This window comes from Hypanus sabinus, chromosome 31, assembly GCF_030144855.1.
Source record: "Hypanus sabinus isolate sHypSab1 chromosome 31, sHypSab1.hap1, whole genome shotgun sequence".
Lineage (NCBI taxonomy): Eukaryota > Metazoa > Chordata > Chondrichthyes > Myliobatiformes > Dasyatidae > Hypanus > Hypanus sabinus.
In genome coordinates this window covers 5,246,928-5,254,077 of record NC_082736.1, presented here as the reverse complement: position 1 = coordinate 5,254,077, position 7,150 = coordinate 5,246,928, and the positions used below count along the sequence as shown (strand labels likewise).

Below are 7,150 nucleotides of genomic sequence, written 5' to 3'. Positions count from 1 at the left end.
TTAGATTTTGAAGAGATGTTGTTTCTCAATTAAAACACTCAAAAACCTCTCTCAGTGGACAGTGAAGGGTATTCTGACAGACTGCATCACTCTTTGGTGGGGATGGGGATGGGGGCGGTTACTGCACATGACCAAATGATGCTTCCAGAAATTGTAGAATTAGTCAGCTCCACCGTGCGTATTAGCCTCCATTCTATAGATATCGTCAAGTAGCGGTGCTTCTACCCTCTGTCATCCGATTCCTGAAGGGAAATTGATTCCATGAACACTCCCTCACTTTTATAATATATATAATTTTTGTATTTGCACTATTTTTCATCATTAACATATGCATATATACTTACTGTTATTGCTTTACTTGCATTTTTGTCTTTCTTTGTTGTCATGTTTTGGATTTAAATGCTGTTGGTAAGTTCACAATTCATAATCAGGATCAGGTTTATTATCACTGGCATGTTGTTGTGGAATTTGTTAACTTAGCAGCAGCAGTTCAATAAACACATAATATAGATGAAAAACTAAAATAATAATTATAATAATAATAACTAACTAAATCAATTACAGTATACGTATATTGAACAGATAAAAATCGTGCAAAACTGAAAAAATATACATTATATTTAAAAATTGAGTCGATAGGTAATAGACAATAGATGCAGGAGAAAGGTTTTCGGCCCTTCGAGCCAGCAATGTTGTAGCGTCCAAGGTTTCAATGACCATTTAAGAATCGGATGGCAGAGAGTACGAAGCTGATATCGAATCGCTGAGTGTTTGCCTTCAGGCTTCTGAACCTCCTGCCTGATGGTAACAGTTTTCAAATTTCTCAACACCTGCCGGTGATAATAAACCCTATTCTGATTCTGATACAAGGGATTCTTGATCAGCCTGGTGGGTAGGCTGAGGAATGGTAAATGGTTTTCAGTCCAGATGAGTGAAGTGTGGCAATTTGTGAAACATATCACAGAAAGACTCTGTGATCGCAGCAAAGTCTATCAGCACAATGTCCCTCCCCTCCATTGACTCCGGCTGCATTTCCTGCTGCCGAAAAAGTGAGAAAGAGAAGCGTTTTACTGCATTTCGGTGTATGTGACTGAAGCACAAAGAGCAGATTAAATTCCCACTGAGCCCGTTGCGGCAGCAGTAGGGAGTGCCGGCCTCCGGACAGCGCAGAGTTTCCCAGCTGGTAATGAAACGCAGGAGAAAAATAGAGCTGAGATCACAGAGGGGGAGCAGTGAGAGAGGGTTTCCCTGAACTCCCGTCGATGGAAATATTCAAACTTTTTCAGGGTAGGCATCCCCTATTGAGATCAATGGATCTGATGTTGAGAGGGTGTCGGCTTTAAATTCCTCGGAATACACATCACCGAAGATCTCACGAGGTCTGTACATGCCGGCTGCGTGGTGAAAAAGAACCAACAGCGTCTCTTTCACCTCAGACGGTTGAAGAAATTTAATATGATTCCCCAAATCCTAAAGACGTTCTACAGGGGACCATCCTGACTGGTTGCAAACCTGACTGGAATGGGAACTGTTCTTCCCTCCATCTGAGGACTCTTCAGATAGTGGTGCGGACAGCCAAGCGTATCTGCTGATGTGACCCTCCCACTATTCGGGGCACTTACAATAACAGGTGTGTAAAACGGACCTGAAGGATCGTTGGGGACCAGAGCCACTCCAGCCTCAAACAGTTCCAGCTGTAACCATCCGGGAAACTGTACCGCAGCATAAAAGACAAGACCAACAGGTTCCGGGACAGCTGACTTTCCAGGCCACCAGACGGAAGAATTCACTCTGATACAATCGCATTTCTATGTTAAATTGACTGTCCTGTTGTACATACTATTTATGACATATTGCTATACGTTGGACATTACACATTTAGACGGAGTCTTAACGTAAAAAAAAATACTCCTCACGTATGTGAAGGACGTAATTAATAAAGTCTATTCAATTCAATTCCACGGATGAGACTTCGCAGTGCAGCAGTCGAATCACAAACGGGAATAAGTGCAGATGCTGGAAATCCAAGCAACATACACAAATTGCTGGTGGACCTCAGCAGGCCAGGCTGCTTCGTGTGTCTGTGGAAGGGGATCGGCCTGAAAAATTGAGAGTGTACTTTATTCCGTAGATGCTGCTGCACATTTTTGCTTGTACGAGAGAAGGGAAAAAATCTAATGGATTACGAGCGTCACTAGGTGGGCTCGAACCACCAATCTTTTAGTTAACGGCCGAGCGCGATCACCGATTGGGCCACAGAGACGAGAATTGAAATAGCACGAATAGATAACCTACTTCAATTGAAATGCAACTTCTTGTCATATCTGCATAATGTGACATATTAGTGCTTGAAAACGCAAGGACGAATATCTGAACCACGCACAAAATTCTGGTGGAACGCAACAGGCCGGGCAGCATCTATAGGAAGAATTACAGTCCAAGTTTCGGGCCGAGACCCTTCTTCAGGACTGACTGAAAGAAGAGACAGTCAGAGATTTGAAATTCGGAGGAGAGGGAAGATCCGAAATGATAGGAGAAGACAGGAGGGATACGGATGAAGCAAAGAGCTGGAAAAGTGATTGTCTAAAGGGATACACAGCTGGAGAAGGGAAAGAATCATGGGACAGGAGGCGTAGGGAGAAAGAATCGGGAAGGGGAGCACCAGAGGAAAATGGAGAACAAGGAAAGAGTGATTGTGAAAGGGGCAGAGAGAAAAAAAGGGAGGAATGAATAAATAAATAAGGGATGGAGTAAAAAGGGGAGATGGGGATTAACCGTCTGGACAGTAGAAAGTCAAAATGACTCTATCTGTTGTTGCCAACAGAGAACATAGCAGAGGATGGTTTCGATCCATCGACCTCTGGGTTATGGGCCCAGCACGCTTCCGCTGCGCCACTCTGCTGCAGGTGGTGGAGTCAATTCTTGAACTATGATTGAAGCGCTTCTTTTCGTGTGCCTGTATCTATGTGGTTATGTCTGTGTCTGTGTTCGTACATGTCTGGGTCTGGTTCTGTGCCTGTATATGTCCCGCTCTGGTTCTGTGTTTGTATATGACTGTGCCAGTGTCTGTATATGTCTTGGTCTGGTTCTGTGTCTGCATATGTCTGGTTCCATTCCGTCTTTTTTTCCCGTTTCATACCCAGGTACTTCACTTTCTTTTGCTGATTCCTTGTTTCTCCTCTTTCTCGTTTTCTCCACCTTCCCTATTCTCTGACTCACCCAGTTATTCTCTCTCTGCCGTTTATGCTCTATCCTACTTGCACCTATGTCCCGATATATCGCCAAGAAATGTGTTTTACATTTTTTAATTATCCAGACGGACAATTCATCTCACTGGTAAGTTTTTTTTTCTAAAATAAATAGCAGCGTTTTAACCCGAGGTGCCATTAACTTCCTAATCCTGTCCTGATGATTGAATGACTGTCCAGGTTCGTTCAGTGTTGAAACAGCAGATGAACTGGTGAAGCGGAACTCGCGACATTAATGTACTGCAAACGCTGACATCAAATGCAATAATTTCTCCGCCGGGATTAACTGTTGGTGTAATGTTCAGACCAGCACAGCCGGACCAGTTAGTGACGGATGGGGAGATGTGGAGTATTGTTGATGCTTCGCCCTTCCCTACTATTTTCCATTTCCCTACCAAACTTTGTAACTGATAAGGTGAAGTTCGGGTGTGAACTCTGCCAGGTAGGATGGCGTAAAGACAGGTCCTTTTAATTCCACTATTCATCTTTTTAAATTATCCAGTCCCGCTGAAGGTTCTCAGCACAAAACGTAGACAGTGCTCTTTTTCATAGATGCTGCCTGACATGCTGAGTTCCTCCATCATGCTGTGTGTGTTGATCCGAGTCCTCCATCTCAGTTACCAGAGCGGTGAATCTGCTTCCTCATAGCATCTACCCAAATCTTTGATTAAGTAGATATTCTGAGAAACGCACTTATACTGTAAAAAATTTCGAATGATTAATTGTATAAAACTTCTTAACGCATACCAAAACAAGCCAGATAAAATGTATTTTAGAGACCTTTTTTGATTAAGGAATTTGTCCCTTTCCCTCCCAGAGACAGGCCCTTGTTTTTTTTTTGGCTGAATACAGAGTTGTTTGTCTGGTCTGGAAATGTGTTCCCAAGCATTACAGTGATATTATTTCTTCTGGTGAATCTCTCTCTCTCTGTCTCTCACACACACATACATACATACACACACACACTCACACATACACACACACACACACACACACACACACACACACACACACACACAGGCGCGCGCGCGCGCGCGCGCAGATACACATACACAAACACAAACACCCACGGACGCTGATACACACATACACACACACACAAACACATACACACACACACACACACACACACACACACACACACACACACACACACACGAGAGTTAAATACAGAAAGTGCAGTAGCTAAAAAACTGAAAGAGTAAATGTGACAAACACAGTGGTGATATATAACAAAAACAAGCCTGGAACTACCTCAGAGGAATTGTCTAAATATTAGTTGCATGTGGACAACAATAAATACGCAATGATCATAAACTCCTGGCAGCGTGTTCTGCCTCTGGAGAGACGGTGTTCTGGACGACAACAACGTAAGAAAAACTGGAAACATTTTGAGATAGTTACCGAAGTAATGTTATGGGACTGAGTTGGCAAACTCAGCGCAAGAAATTAAATGAAAGAAGTGAGAATGGAGTCTAAGAGAAAAGCCGATTGAGAGCACAGTGCGGATGATGAGGGATGAGGGATGAGGGAAAATCAGCGAGGGAAGGATGAAGGAGGAAATATAACTGTGTCAGCATTTCAGATTATCTCTCCTGGGCTCGGCACATACCTCCTGGTTCAAAGGAGAAACGGAAGCTACATCTATAAGTTTGGAATCGAGCCCCAGCCTCCCGCGTGACCGGCGGACAACCAGGAATAAACAGGAGTGTGCATTTATTTATCACTTACCGCTTCGAACTCGGGACCTCTCGTCCAGCGTTGATGCCACTACGCCACCAGCCGACCCCGTGAATCGCAACAGGAACAATAGAGCTGAGATCGCAGAGCGGGAGCAGTGAGAGAGTAAGCAGTGAACAGTGAACTCTCATCGATGGGAAGATTCAAACCTCTACAGAGTAGACATCCCCTATTGACGTCGATGGATTTGGGGTTGAGAGAGTGAACGGCTTCAGGATCCTCGGCTTACACATCACCGAGGATCTCTCGGTCCGTACATACGGGCTGCGTGGTGAAAAGGGCCCAACAGCGCCTCCTTCACCTCAGACGGTTGAATAAATTGGTTGTGGGTCCCCAAATCCTAAGGACTTTCTACAGGGTCAGAATTGAGAGCATCCTGACTGGCTGCACCACTGCCTGGTGTAGGAACTGTACTTCCCTCGATAGCAGGGCTCTGCGGAGTGTTGTCCGCATAGCCTCGCGGATCTGTAGATGTGAACTTTCCTCGATTCAGGACATTTACAGAGACAGGAGTGTAAAAAGCAGCTGAATAATGTTTGGGGACCCGAGTCACCCCAATCTCAAACTGTTCCTGCTGCTTCCATCCGTATTTCTGTGTTATATTGACTGTCCTGTTGTGCATACTATTTATTACATATTGCTATAAATCGTATATTTATACGGAGACGTAGCGTAAGGATTTTTACTCCACATGAATGTGAAGGACGTAATTAATAAAGTTTATTCAATTCAATTCCACGGAAGAGACTTCGCAGTGTAGCAGTCGAAACACAGACGGGAATATGTTCAGATTCTGCAAATCCAAGGAACATACACAAAATGCCAGAGGAACTCAGCAGGCCAGGCTGCATCGTGATTCTGTAGAAGGGTTTCGGCCTGAAAAATTGACTGTGTACTTTATTTCATATGCTGCTGCACATTTTCTCTTGTACGAGAGAGACATAAAAATAACTACGGGATCATTAGCGTCTCTGGGTGGGCTCGAACCACCATCCTTTCGGTTAACAGCCGAACGCGCTCACCGATTGCGCCACAGAGACGAGAATTGAAAATGCTGCAATAAATAACCAATTTCAATTGAAATGCAGCTTCCTGCCATGTATGTATAATGTGATACATTAGTGTTTTAAAACTCAAGGCCGAATAGCTGCTGTGGTCAACTCAGAATATAGCAGAGGATGGTTTCGATCCATCGACCTCTGGGTTATGGGCCCAGCACGCTTCCGCTGCGCCACTCTGCTCCAAGGAGCAGAAGGAATTATTGAACTATCAATGATGAGCAGTGTTTTGTGTGTATGTATGTGCTTGTATCTGTACATGTCTAGGTCTGGTTCTGGTTCAGTGTCTGTATATGTCTGTTCCTCTGTCTGTACATGTCTAGCTCTGGGTATATGTCTGTATCTGTATATGTCTGGGTCTGGTTCTGTATCCGTATATGCTTGTGTCCATTCCGTCTTTTTCCCGTTTCATACCCACGTACTTCACTTTCTGTTGTGGCTTCCCTGTTTCTCCTTTTTCTCGTTTTCTCCACCTTCCCTACACTCTGACCCACCCAGTTATTCTCTCTCTGCCGTTTATGCTCTATCCGTCATGCACCTCGGTGCCGATATTTCCCCACTGAAATGCGTTTTACAGTATTTAACTGTCCAGACGGACAATTCATCCCACTGGTAGGATTTTTTGAAAATAAATAACGACGTTTTCAAGATGAGGGAGATGTGGAGTATCGCTGATGCTTCTTCCCTCCCTGCAATGAGGGGCGGTTTTTTTTTCCATGTCACCTCCACAGCTTTGTAACTGATACAGTAAGGGTCGGGTTTTAACTCTCCCACGTAGGACGGTGCAAAGACAGAGTGACAGTTGCTTATTCCCTGGCCAGCTGCGTTACTCCAGCATTTTAAGTGTGTTGCTCCGAATTTTACTTTCTGGGATTTCCCGCCGATCTTTCAATTTGCTGTCACCAACCTGGAGATGCCGTGGGTTGAATCCCGGACTTCATACATGAAAGCATACGATCCCTCATTGAAATATATCCGATTTGGCAAACATACTGGAAATACTCTTTCTGAGTCACCAATCACAAAGAGCGAACATTGAAAGGTGCAAAACAGAAGTCGTTGTGTATATCCAGTTTCTCCAGCCTGCTTTCACCTTATCCCCTT

At 44.2% G+C, this 7,150-nt stretch overlaps 3 non-coding genes across 3 annotated transcripts; all 3 read right to left on the bottom strand.

Annotated features, from left to right (window-relative positions):
* Positions 1-2,830: 2,830 nt before the first annotated feature.
* Positions 2,831-2,902, bottom strand: trnam-cau (transfer RNA methionine (anticodon CAU)). The gene has a single exon. It is a non-coding gene; the product is annotated as a tRNA-Met (tRNA).
* A 3,052-nt stretch (positions 2,903-5,954) lies between these two features.
* On the bottom strand, positions 5,955-6,028 carry trnan-guu (transfer RNA asparagine (anticodon GUU)). The gene has a single exon. It is a non-coding gene; the product is annotated as a tRNA-Asn (tRNA).
* A 129-nt stretch (positions 6,029-6,157) lies between these two features.
* On the bottom strand, positions 6,158-6,229 carry trnam-cau (transfer RNA methionine (anticodon CAU)). Its single transcript has one exon. It is a non-coding gene; the product is annotated as a tRNA-Met (tRNA).
* Between the last annotated feature and the right edge of the window lie 921 nt (positions 6,230-7,150).